The 13,073-nt window shown below is 39.8% G+C and overlaps 1 long non-coding RNA gene across 1 annotated transcript; it reads right to left on the bottom strand.

Moving 5' to 3' along the window:
- Positions 1-1,293: 1,293 nt before the first annotated feature.
- On the bottom strand, positions 1,294-12,730 carry LOC141515305 (uncharacterized). Its single transcript, XR_012476296.1, has 3 exons — positions 7,772-12,730; positions 4,568-4,682; positions 1,294-3,269 (listed from the first exon to the last, which is right to left on the bottom strand). It is a non-coding gene; the product is annotated as an uncharacterized LOC141515305 (long non-coding RNA).
- Positions 12,731-13,073: the final 343 nt, after the last annotated feature.

The following is a 13,073-nucleotide window of genomic DNA, read 5'->3' as shown; positions in this document are numbered from 1 at the left end:
TCTTAGGAAGCTCATTTATGGGCCTGTTCAATCTCTTTTTCTAAAATAGGATTATATAGATATTCTATTTCCTCTTTTATTAATCTGGATAGTTTATATTTTTGTAATTATTCTTGTGTTTCATTTAAAATATTAAATTTGTCCTATAATCGGACAAAATAACTTCTACCAATTGCTTTAATTTCATTAGAGACATATTCATCCTTTTCATTTTTGATACTAGTGATTTCATTTTCTCTTTAAAAATCATATTAAGCAAACCAACTCCTAATTTTATTTATTATTTTAATGGTTTTCTTCCATTCAATTTTATTAAACTCATCTTTAATTTTAAGAATTTTTAATTTAGTGTTTAATTGAGAATTTTTAATTGTTTTTTTCCCAGTTTTTTCAATTGCATATCCAATTTACTGATCTATTCTTTCTCTGTTTTATTGATGTAAACATTTAGAGATAAAAGATTTCCATTGGATACTTCTTTTGCTGCCTCCTATAAGTTTGGGTATATTGTCATTATCATTTTGTTTAATAAAATTATTCATTGTTTCTGTGACTTAATCACTAATTTATATTTTAAGATTAGATTATTTAGTCTCCAACTAAATGGCCCTTTAGGAAATGTAATTTTATTGCATTGTAGTCTGAAAATGATGCATTTAATATTTCTGCTTCTCTGCATTTAGCTGTGAAGTTTTTATATCCTAATACATGATCAGTTTTTGAAAAGGTTCCATGTACTACAGAATCTTTTCTATTCCCACTCAATTCACTCCAACTGTCTATTATATCTAGCCAATCTATTCTGAGAATTTAAGGTAGAAGTCACACTTTATTATATTTTATTATCTACTTCCACCTCCTGTAATTCACTTTTTTAAAATATTTAGATGTTATAGCATTTGGTGCATATATGTTTAGGATTTATGTTATTTCATTATCTGTGGTTTCTCTGTTGATCTCTTTTAATTAATTCTATTTTAACTTTAACTTTAAAAAAGCTTTTTTTTTTATATCAGCTAAACCAAACCAAATACTACTCTAGCACTTTATTTTACTCTATATGTGTCTCTCATTTTCAAATGTGTTTCTTGTAAACAACATTATCAGATTTGGTTTTTGATCTATTATGTTATCCATTTCTGTTTTATGGATGAGTTCATATTCAGAGTTATAATTATTAGTTGTACGTTTTTCTCACTATGTTCTCTCCCCCTCTCTCCCTCTCCCTCTCCCCTCCCTCCCTCCCTCCTTCTCTCTCTCTCTCTCTCTCTCTCTCTCTCTCTCTCTCTCTCTCTCTCTCTCTCTCTCTTTCATCCTCTCCTCAAAAATCTAATTTTCTTCTTCTGACCATTGCCTCCCTAATCCACACACTCCTCTAAAAGTCCCTCCTGTATCCTATTCATTTTACCCTTCTAGGTCTCTGTAAGTCAAAACGACTTTTTACATCTTACTCGATGTATATGTTATTCCCTCTTTAACACAGTTCTGATGACAATAAGGTTCTGCCCTCCCTCCACCCCAACTTTCCCTCCATAAAAATGTTCTTCCATTCATGCCTTTTTGATATGAGATAATTTGCTCTATTTTACTTCTCCCTATGAACTTCTTTTTTTAGGATCATCCCATCATAATCAACTCAATCCCAAGTCTTCTATCCATGTATACTCTTTCAAACTACCCAAGTAATGATAATATTCTTAAGAGTTAGCAGTGTCATTTTCCCATATAAAAAGTAAACTGTTTGATCTTTTTAAATCCCTTAGAGTTAGTCTTCCTTGTGTTTACCTTCTTATATTTCTCCTGAGTCTTCTAAGACAAATTTTTTATAGTTCTGTTTTTTTTTCCTCCAGAATAACTGAAACGCACACAACTTCTTCCTCAAATGAGGAGGGGGATGTTTCCTGTGAATGTGTGATGACTGGGGTTTGCATAAAATGACCTCTGAAGACCCTTTCTAGATCTATGATCCCATGGTTTGGGTTCAAGTCCCAGATCCTGTATGTCCTATCTATATGACTGTAAACCAAATCACCTAACCTCCCTGTACCTCCATCTCCTCATCTGCAAAATGAGAATAACACTTGCTCCATCTGGCACAAAAGACTGTTTCGAAGAAAGCAATTTGTAAACATTAACATACTTTTTTTTTAACAAAGGCAGCCCAGGGGAGAGGATGGAATTCTGGACTTGGAGAGATCTAGATTCAGATCTCGTCTCAGACACTACCTGTGTTAACTTCTCTCAACTTAAACCTTAGTTTCTCCTCCTTTAAAATAAGAGACTAGATGCCTCAGATTGCTTTTAGATCTGCATCTGTTTGCCTATAGACACTCTGTGCCTCAGTTTCCTCATTTGTAAAATTAGAAAGAATTCTAAGATCTCTTCCAGTTTTACATTCCATGAGCCTATGAACTCCCTGGGCCTCAGTTTCCTTCTCTGTAAAGAGAGGGGGGCAGACTAGATAGCCTCTGAAGCTCATCCAGCTCCACCTCAATGATCCTAAGTCTTCTGCGAAATGGCACAGGCAGTATTTTTCTTGTTTTCTTCCCCTTTTCTTCCATGCCTACTGTCAACAATTTTCTAGCTAGCTCCATCCAGATTAGAGACAAGTGTATTCACATTCTACCTCACATGGCTGCTTATTATCACCTAACCTCTCTGGACCTCAGTTTACTCTTCTGTAAAATGAAGATAACCTCTAAGTTTTCTTCCAATTCTGCACCTATATGTTATCCTTTGACCTCTCTGGACCTCAGTTTCCTCATCTGTAAAATGAAGATGGTCTCTAAGTTTCCTTCTGGTTCTGCACCTATATATGATCCTCTGACTTCTCTTGGCCTCAGTTTCCTTGTCTGAAAAATAAGGGGATGGGGCTAGATATCCCCTAGGGTTTCCTCTACCTCTTTATCTATTTCCTGTGACTGGGGTTGCCACTGTGTTAGACCCTTCTTCAGCTCCCAAATTTCTCCTCTCCAAGGCTCCTACACTCCTGACTCTCTCAGACTTTCTCTAAACTGCTGCAGAAACCTCTTTACTCTGGCAGCTCACTCTACCCCTGGACTTCTCATACTGGAAGCATACTGGCCCTGGGACATCTTCTGACTTGCCAGTTCCTCCCACTTTGAGGAGAATGGCCAGGCCATCCATATATTCATTCCTTTCCAGACTAGACTTGTGCCCCTCAAATCTTCATTCCTTCTTTTGCAGCCTCTTCCCCCTTCTTCAGCACCATTTTCTGTGGACATTTTGGGGTGTTTTTGCTTGTCTCCCTAGGGAAGAAGAAAAAACAATGAGTCATGTCAAGTCCACAGATAGTCATTAAGCATCTACACTAAACTAAGTGCTGGGTGAACGTTCCTGGGGTGTGAGTGGGGGAGGAGGGCGAAAGAAGGGTGGAGATATTGGCTCCATGTCAGGAACAGCTCCCTAAGCAACCCAAGTTGTCCCAGGGTGGAGTGGGGTGCTTTGGGGAGATAGCACCCATCGTTGAATGTCTTCGAGAGGAGACTAAATGACTCCTTGCCACGATGCTGTCAAAGGGGATTCCTGTTCGGGTTCAAGTTGGACCTTTTCAGCTCAGAAATTCTATAATTAAAGAAAATAGATGGGAAGGACACAAGTTCTGAACACCAGCGAGCCTGCCAAGAGCCGTTTTATCCAACAGACTGATCCTAACCACACTTCCGTAGTTGAACCCACAGCACAGACTCCAAGAGAAAAAAAATCACTTTCCATGGATCAGCAAAGAATTATCCATTCCCTTGGTCCAACTCCTTTCCTGCCAGTCCTTCACCAATTAGTGAAAATACACCCTTCCACATGGTGCCAAGAGAAACGGTTTCCACCCACTGCTTGTCCTCCCAGATGCTGAATGGAAATGTAGCACCTGGATCCTTCCAGGAAGGCCATACCTAGAAACCAGACCTCAGTCACAAGTTTAATACTGTATAGGGAACAGACCGTGCTTAACCTCAGGGAAAGAACACAGCGTTGGAGAGGGAACTTGCCAACCTAGAATCTTTTATTGAAAAGAGCAACAGCAAACAGAGGGGAAATTCAATAAATATATAGAAATATGAGACCAGGAAAGGTCTGTGTCATGTTGCACACTCGGGGGATAGGGTAGAGGTGTGTATGTGTGTGTGGGGGTGCCTGTAGATATTAAAATCCCAGGATCCAGTTTGGGAATTCAAAGGGAAAAAATCAGAAAGCAAAACAGAAGTCCTTTCCTGAAAGGGAGTTTAATTAACAAACAGTATTTAGTTGCAGAAAAGGTGCCAACCTGCATTGTGAGAGGATGTCACCTCACCTGGTGGTCTCCCTGTTGGGTTCACATTACTCCTAATTTGCAAATAAACCCAAAGCAATTAATAATGAATTTTATTCAATGATTGTTTATCATTTATTCAGAATCACTTAGTTATAAATTATAAAAATTATAAACAGTAATGATCACAAGTTTTATCTCTAAATTTTGCTTTCAAAAGATAAGTCTAGTGCAGAGGAAAGAATGCTGAATTTGAAGTCACAAGACTGGAGTTCAAATCTTAGATGGGCCACGTCGTACCTCTCTGATCTCAGTCAAATGATTTAATTTCTGTGAGCCTGCTTGCTCCATCTGTTCCGTGAGGGACTGGGCTAGATGTTTCCCTGGTGTCTTCCAGCCTTGGCTCCATGATCCTCTAAGTGAGATTTAGAATGGAATTATCATTATTTATAGTAGTAGTAGTAGTAGTAGTAGTAGTAGTAGTAGTAGTAGTAGTAGTAGTAGTAGTAGTATTGGGTTTTTGCAAGGCAATGGGGTAATTATTAAGTGTCTGAGATCAGATTTTTTTTTTTAGGTTTTTTGCAAGGCAAATAGGATTAAGTGGCTTGCCCAAGGCCACACAGCTAGGTAATTATTAAGTGTCTAAGACCAGATTTGAACCCAGGTACTCCTGACTCCAAGGCCGGTGCTTTATCCACTACGCCACCTAGTTGCCCATGAGATCAGATTTGAACTCAAGTCCTCCTGACTCCAGGACCAGTGCTCAATCTCCTCTGCCACCTAAATTTTTAAAAATTTTTCTCCTTCCTATTTTTACTCATTTTTACTCCAATTTTAGACATTTACTCCTTCTCACCCTATCTACCCAATCATACTTCCTCATTCCTCTGCTTTACTTCTGCCTTACTCTCCTGTTCTTTTATCTATCCACTCTTCTAAGAGACCCTCCCTTATCTTCTCCCTCACCCTTACCCTCCTATTTCTTTCTGAATTTAAAAGATTTTTTACCCTCTTCTACATATATATTGTTCTTTATCCATTTCTGATGAGAGTAACTTTTCAGCACTAATCGCCCTGCTCTTTACTATTTTCTTCTGTATTAATTTTTTTCTTTTATGCTTCATAAAAGTTACCCCTTTTATCCCCTCTACACAATTTTAATTTTTTAGAATCGCCCCATTATACTCATCTCAGCCCAAGCCCTTCTTTCAAACTACCCAAATAATGATTGCAAACATAAGAGTACTGCTAATATTTTTGCATCTATGAAGTAAACAATTTGACCTCACATATTGTTTTGTTTTATTGTCCTTGTTTTTCCATTCAGGATTATACTTAACTTTGCTGGGAAAGTTACTCTTCTTTATAATCCCAGTTCTTTTGCTCTATGGATTATACTATTTCAAGACCTACAATCCTTCATTGTAGTTACTGCTAAGTCTTGTGTAGTCTGGATTGTAGCTTCATAATATTAAATTATGGGGGGTTTTGTCTTGTTGCTGCCTTGTTCCCCTTAACCTGGGAGCTTTGAAACTAGGCTATGATATTTCTATTAGTTTTCTCTTTTAATTAGTAATTAGTGGATTTTTTCTGTTCTGCTTTTCTAGAATTTCAGGTCAATTTTTCTTGATAATTTCTTGTAAAATTATATCTAAGTTTCTTTTTTATTCTAATTATCAAAGCAATTATTCTTATATTTCTCTGTTCTGCACATCAAGTTTTTTAATGAGATAGTTCACTTTCTCTTTTATTTTTTCATTCTTTTGATTTTGTTTTATGATTTCTGTTATTTTTCCTTTCCTTTCCTTCCCTTTCCTTCCCTTCCCTTCCCTTCCCTTCCCTTCCCTTCCCTTCCCTTCCCTTCCCTTCCCTTCCCTTCCCTTCCCTTCCCTTCCCTTCCCTTCCCTTCCCTTCCCTTTCCTTTCCTTTCCTTTCCTTTCCTTTCCTTTCCTTTCCTGTCCTTTCCTGTCCTTTCCTGTCCTTTCCTTTTCCCTTCCTTTTCCCAATTCTAGTCTTCAACTCATTATGGTCTTTCTTAAGTTTTTGATTCTCTAGTTCAAGTTGGTTGACCTTTCTTTTCATAAGTTTTTTGGATTGCTCTCATTTTTTTTTACTAATTTTTCCTTGATCTCTTTTTTGATTTTTAAAGCCTTTTTTAAGTTCCTCCAAGTACTCTATTTGTTCTTGGGACCACTTAACATTTCTATCTAAAAAGAAATGACTTTTTTTAACACCATTATTTCCCTCTAAATATGAATCCAGATCACCATAGTAGCTATCTATGATTGGGCTCTCTCCTTTGCTTACTCATTTTTATTTATTGATTTCTTGTTTTATTTTTGTTTTTAGCAGCTATTAGGGTAATCCAGTAGTATTCTCGGGGTATGGGGAATGATGCCCCAAAGCCTCAGGTCCTTCTCACTGATATTTTCTAAGGTCTGTCCCAGATTCCAACCTTGGTCTCTCTTCTCTGTAAATGATCTCATTCCTTGTACTTCCTCCAATGGCTGCAAACTATAGCTGTCCTCTCTGCCCCAGAGCTGAAACCAAGGCCTCTGCTCTTCTGCAAGTGCCCGCAACCAGCAGGGTAGAACTCTTTCCATTGAAAGTCAACAAGCATATATCTGGTGCCTTCTGTGGCACAAGCACCAGAAATATAAATTCAGAACAGTCTCCAACCTCAAGGAGTCTACATTCTACAAAGAGCAAAGAACACATAGAGAGAAATAGTATAATATCCCCATTTGACAGGTGAGGAAACTGAGGCTGGTTAAGTCCCAGAGTTGGTGAGTGTTAGAAGTCAAATTTGAACTCAAGTCTTCCTGTTTCCAGGTGCAATGCTTTGTCCACTCACCATTTAGTGGCCCCACATTGGTATTCAGTAGCTAGTTCTTTCAGGTAACCTTAAGTTGCAATCTCTTTGACCTCAATCTCTTTTGGCTTCATTCATGACTCCGTAAATCCTACCTAAGGGGCAGCTAAGGGACCCAGCAGTTTAAGTGCCAGTCCTGAAGTCAGGAAGATCCATCTACCTATGTTCAAAATGCCTCAGACACTTACTAGCTGTGTGACCCTGGAGAAGTCACTTCACCCTGTTTGCCTCAATTTCTTCATCTTTAAAATGAACAGAAGAAAGAAATGACTAACCATTCCAGTATCTCTACCAAGAAAACCCCAATGAAGAGTCAGACACAACTGAAATGAGTCAACCCCCACCACAAAGCTCATACCAACCCTGAGTCTTTCAAAAGGTCAGAAGAATGAGAGTCACAGGAATACAGAAATCAGAGAACAGTTCAGGTTGTACAGCCAGAGTAGAACTGCTCCCTCAAAGAGCAAGGGACAATTATTAGGGGGTGAGTTCCAGGACCCTTGCCCAACATTAATTGAAATGTGAATTCATCTTACAATTATGCTACATCTGGTCCTGAACTTGGTGAGATCAACAAGGGCTCCCCCTTACCCTCACATACATACATATATAATGAGGCTTAAGATACATACCTAGAGGGAGAGAGGCAAATAGAGGCTTGATGTCAGGAGAAGCTTCCTAACAATTCCAACTGTTATGAAGAGGAGTGGGCTGCTTAGAGAAGCATTGACTCTCCCTTCACTGGAGGGCTTCAAGCAAACACCACTTTCAGGAATGTCATAGAGGAGATTCCTTAGTGGGTAAGGGTTGAACTCTGTGACCAAAGGGGTCCCTTCCCACTCTGATTCTTTCTCTGAGGAATGAGTCTTAAGTTCAGAGTCATTTATCACCAAGTTGGCTCCAAGAAAAGGCTTTGTCTTCAATAGCTCCTGAAAACCATCTGCCAGTCTCTAGAGGTATTAGAATGTTCATCAGTGGAGGTGATGCCAACTCCAGTAGAACCATAGGTTCTCAAAATTTTAAAGGACTCTAGGATAACAAAAAGAAAAGATGAACGTATAAAATGGTAGGAAAACACAGCTATCTCATTTGCCAGAACAGGAAAGGAGGGTCTAAAAGATAAAGGGGAGTGGGAGTGGAATGAAGTCGGGAAGATTTTGTGTTGTGCAAAATAGAGTATACTCTAATACAATACCTATTGTGTGCTAATATATATATATATATATGATATATTAGATCAGAATATTAAAAAAGGAAATGCTATGTGAGATCTGAAAGGAAAAGGCCACCACTTATTTAATATTATGGAAATTATCAGCTTCTTTATCTGTAAAGGCAGCTCAGTAGGGCAGTGATTGAGTACTCAGGTTCAAATCTGGCTTCAGATAATATCAGAATGACCCTGGGTAAGTCACTCAGCCTCCATCTACATCATTTCCCTCCATTGTAAAATGGGAAAAATAATATCCCCTCCCTTTGCAGGGCTGTTGTGAGGTTCAAAATGAGATGATATTTGTAAAGTTCGTATTGAAGTACTTGGGACATCGTAAGTCCTTCATTAGTGTTTATTGCCTTCCTTTTTATAAATTGAAGAGATTACTAGACAGGCTTCTGCGATCCTTGCCAGCTCTAAATCTATGATCCTATAATAAGTCACTTGTTCTCTGGGCTTCAGTTTCCTCACTGGAGAAGGGAAAAGGATCGGACTGGAGGATGCTTATAACCCTCCCATTGCAAAAGATGACCATGGCATAGCATTCAGCATCCAGAATCTCATTCGGGGCTCTCCATCATCCCTGTGAAGGAGGTCACCTAAGTATTCGGATCCCCATTTTCCAAATGAGCAAACTGATTCTTGCTGAAGACTATAAGGAGCTACTAGAAGCATCGACCAACAACCCAGATTATCTGTCTCTACCACACTGCCCCCTAGTGGAAAGGTCTCTGCATTAGGAGGAGGAGGAGGATGGATTGGATTTTAGTCATTGTCTTATAGGAGGCAAAGAGCCCAAAGACTATCAAATCTAATCCCCTTATTTTATAAATATGGAAACCTGAGGTCCATGGAGAAGTGACTTTCCCAAGGGCACACTGACAGGCAGTGTCAAGTGTCTGAGGCCAAATTTGAACTTGGGTCCTCCGGTCCCTTGCATCATTAGATTTACAGTTTGTATAGAACTTTATAGGCATTGTCTTATCTGAACTTCAAAAAGAGTTCAGAAAGGTAAGCACCTTTGGTAGTATTCTCCTCATTTCATAGCTAGAAAAAGCTAATGCATTGTCTTGCTCATGATCATATATCTTGGAAGTGTCAGATATGGAATCTGAATCAAGGTCTCCTGGGCTCCAGTTCCAATGTTCTATTACACCATGCTGCCTCCTGCTATCACTAACAATAAAGCCAGACTCTATTTAGCACTTTAAAGTTTGCACTATTATTTCATTTTAGCCTCATATACTATGGAAAGTAGATGCCATTAGAATCTCATTTGTAGGTGAAGAAACTGAGGCAGATGAAGGATAAATGACTTGCCCAGGGTCACACAGCCAGTAAGTGTTTGAAGTCTGATTTGAATTCAATCTTCCTGACTCCATACCTTAACACTCTAGCTAAAAATCCAAACTTCCTGGATTTGGACTTTTGTCCTGGAACCATAATCTCATTCCAAAACCCCTAAGAGTTGGACCTGTCCATATAGAAACCGTCTTTTGTGGGCAATCATGAGGTTTTGCTAGAATCCTGAGATATTTCAGTTACTGAAAAAATAGACACCAGTTTCTGGACCTTTTCCAGAGGATCCTATCTCTTGCCAGCTTCTTGTAGAACAGAACCAAAAGGCAGAAGGGATAAATACAATCATGGGCCAACCAGCTCTCCAAAGAATCACATCTCCAAGGAAGGACAGATTACATAATGCTTCTTTCCTAAAGTGATGGTGGAATTATTGACGGTGACATAATGGCAATCAGTCCAACTGGGATCCAAAACAGATCCCTGAAAACTCATTTATAGGGAGACTGTGGCATTTGCGTTTCTGGTTAGCTCTTCTTTGTTTTTTTTTTTTTCATTTTCTTCTTCCATGTTTGAACCCACCATGTACTTAAGTCATGTACCCATGGGGCCTTGAGTGAATCTGAGAGGGGGTTGGGCTAGATGTTGACCAACCAGCTCTAACTAGGGGTTCCTGCCCTCTTCTCCTTCCATCTTCTGTGCTTCTACTATTTCTCTACTTTCTTTATTCCTCTCCCTACTCTCTTCTGGACTTCCCATATTCCTTTCCCCTTCTCCTTACTCTTCTCGTTCTTGTTCTTCCCCAGGTGTCCCATGCCCTTCTACACAGTTTTTCCCCTTGGATCTCCTTCTTCTCCTCTTCCCTTCTTCAATTTTCTTCGTCCCTTTCTATTCCTTCCTTCTCCTCTCCCCCTTTACCTCTACTTCTTGCTCCCTCTAATACCCTTTTCTTCTTTCCCCTTTCTCTCTTCTCCCCTCCTTAGTTTTTTCCTCTCCTCTCTCCTCTAACCATTCCATTCCCCTTCTTTGAACCTTTGTATTTGTTTTAACCTTCTTCTTCAATTGGAATTCCTAGCTACTCTCCCTCAAAACATTCATCTGAAATTTTGAAAAAATCCTATTTGAACCAAAGTTATCTAGTTTATTTAAAACTAGCCCTGTCCCAATGAAGTGAAGGTGACAGAACTGTTCCTTGAAGGGAGATTTAATCAGAAAAATTGCATTTTGCTAAAAGGTACCAGAGACAATGAAATAATGTAAAAATCTTTACTGCTATTTTTTTTCATTTCTCAATTGTCAATTTATAATAGTAATTCCCTAATTGATAAATAGTTAAAGGATGTGAACAGGAAGTTTTCAGAAGAAAAGGCTGACTATATTCATTTGAAATCTCTAAAGGATCTTGACATGATGCAGGGGATGGAGTCAAAAAGTCCTGAGTTCAAATTCATCCTCAGACACTTATTAGCTGGGTGGTCCTAGGCAAGTCACTTCACCCTTCTGCCTCAGTTTCCTCATCTGTAAAATAATCTAAAGAAGGAAATGGCAAACTTCTCCAGTATACTTCCAGTACACCAAAGGGGGTCACAAAGAGTTGGACACAACTGAACAACACATACATAATAATTTGAGGGAAAGGAAGAGGGAAGAAACAATAAATGCCATCAGTGGGGTGCTCCTTAGCTAGAAAAAGGCAAACAAAGAGAGAGAGAGCCAAGACATACAGAGGGAAAGAGAGAGAGAAAAGTTGAGGTTGGGGGGGAAGAGAGAAGGAAAGAGAAAGAAGAGCAAAAGAGGAGAGAGACAAAGAGAAAGCAGATAGAGACAGAGACTAAGGATTAAAGAGACAAGAGACCAAGGCAGAGAGTAGAACCCTTCCTTTTTATTGTCAGGAAACTGAGCTTCCCAGAGAAGAGAAATGAACTACCTATGGTAGTAAGTAACAGTGCTCTGATCTGAACTCACAGCCTTGTATTACAAATTCCAAACTCTTTCAGGGACACCAGGCAGCTGGTGAAAATGATTCTTGTTCTTCTTGAAAACCCCACTCATCATTTCTCAGTTGGATTCAGACTCTCATCAGAAATCAATCACTCCTCCAAATGACTTTCTCTGTGTGGCAACTGGGTGGCAATGATCCCCCAAGGCGCTAATGAATCCCATTCTAGCCCAGCTGGGGCACATTCAGGGAATCGACATCACAGAGACACCATTTGCTGAACTTGGGAGCACTTAGCGGGCAGTGGCTGGAACTACCAATTTCCCCTGATGTAAGAATTGTCAAAATTAAGCCATAAGTCTTCAATTATATCGGTTAGCTCTTCAAGAGACAAAATCCATTGCCCATAGATGAAGAAATATGTCACTTGTCTCAAAGGAAAGAGTTCAGTTAAACCATTCAGACTGAAAGGTACAGTGCTCCCACTGTGGAGGAGAGAGAGGGAGCACTGAGTTCTGGGAAGGGAGCTGAATGTGGCGTCCACAGACCTGGCCTCCAGGGACCCTCAAAAAATCATTCAATGAGTTTGAGTTTCCTCAAATTTTGAGAATAAGAATCTAGCACATAAGGTTGGAGTAAGGATCAGATACCCACACATTATTGTGAAGTCATTTTTCAGTTGGGTCCCAACTCTATAACTCTATTTGGGGTTTTCTTGGCAGAGATACTGGAGTGGTTGGCCATTTCCTTCTCCAGCTCATTTTACAGATGAGGAAACTGGATCGAATAGAGTGAAATGACTTGCCCAGAAGTGTCTGAGGTAGGATTTGAACCCAAGAAAACAAGTCAGACACCTAGCTGCACATACATACACACACACGCAAACATTCTCATACACACACACACACACACACACACACACACACACACACACACACACACACACACCATATCAAGCACCTGGAGGGCAAATACCACTCCTAAGACCAACGTTACAGATGAGGCCACTCTGCTTCTGTGAAAGGAGCCAGTGAAGCCCTGGTCCAGAGGAAGGCTTGGGAGTCAAAGAACCCATCCTCACATTCTAGCTCTCTGATCCTGATGATCTGTGCAGCCTTGGGCAAGTCATCCCCCCCTCCCCGCCCCACTCTGGACCTCAGTTTCCTCTCTAAAATGAGGGGCTGGACTAAAAGTCTCCTTTACTAAATCTGCAATTTTGAGAGACTGAGTCTCCAACCGTGACCGATGCTATTTTTGACAATATCATGAATAACCACGTTGATAATGATGCTCCTGAGTCCCTAGCAGGCCAAAGATACAGGCCAGGACCCTATCAGCTCCCAAACAAAAGAAGACACATAGAGGTGCCATTACAAAGAGCAGCCACGAGAGGGCAGCAGGCCCATTCATGACTTGACTACAAAGCCTCCCTTAGAACGGCCCAGTCCAGATTTTCAAGTCTTCTGTCCTCTTTTCCCGGACG

This window comes from Macrotis lagotis, chromosome 2 (assembly GCF_037893015.1).
Source record: "Macrotis lagotis isolate mMagLag1 chromosome 2, bilby.v1.9.chrom.fasta, whole genome shotgun sequence".
NCBI lineage: Eukaryota > Metazoa > Chordata > Mammalia > Peramelemorphia > Peramelidae > Macrotis > Macrotis lagotis.
Note: the sequence above shows the minus strand (reverse complement) of the source record. Positions and strands in the feature narration are given on the sequence as shown.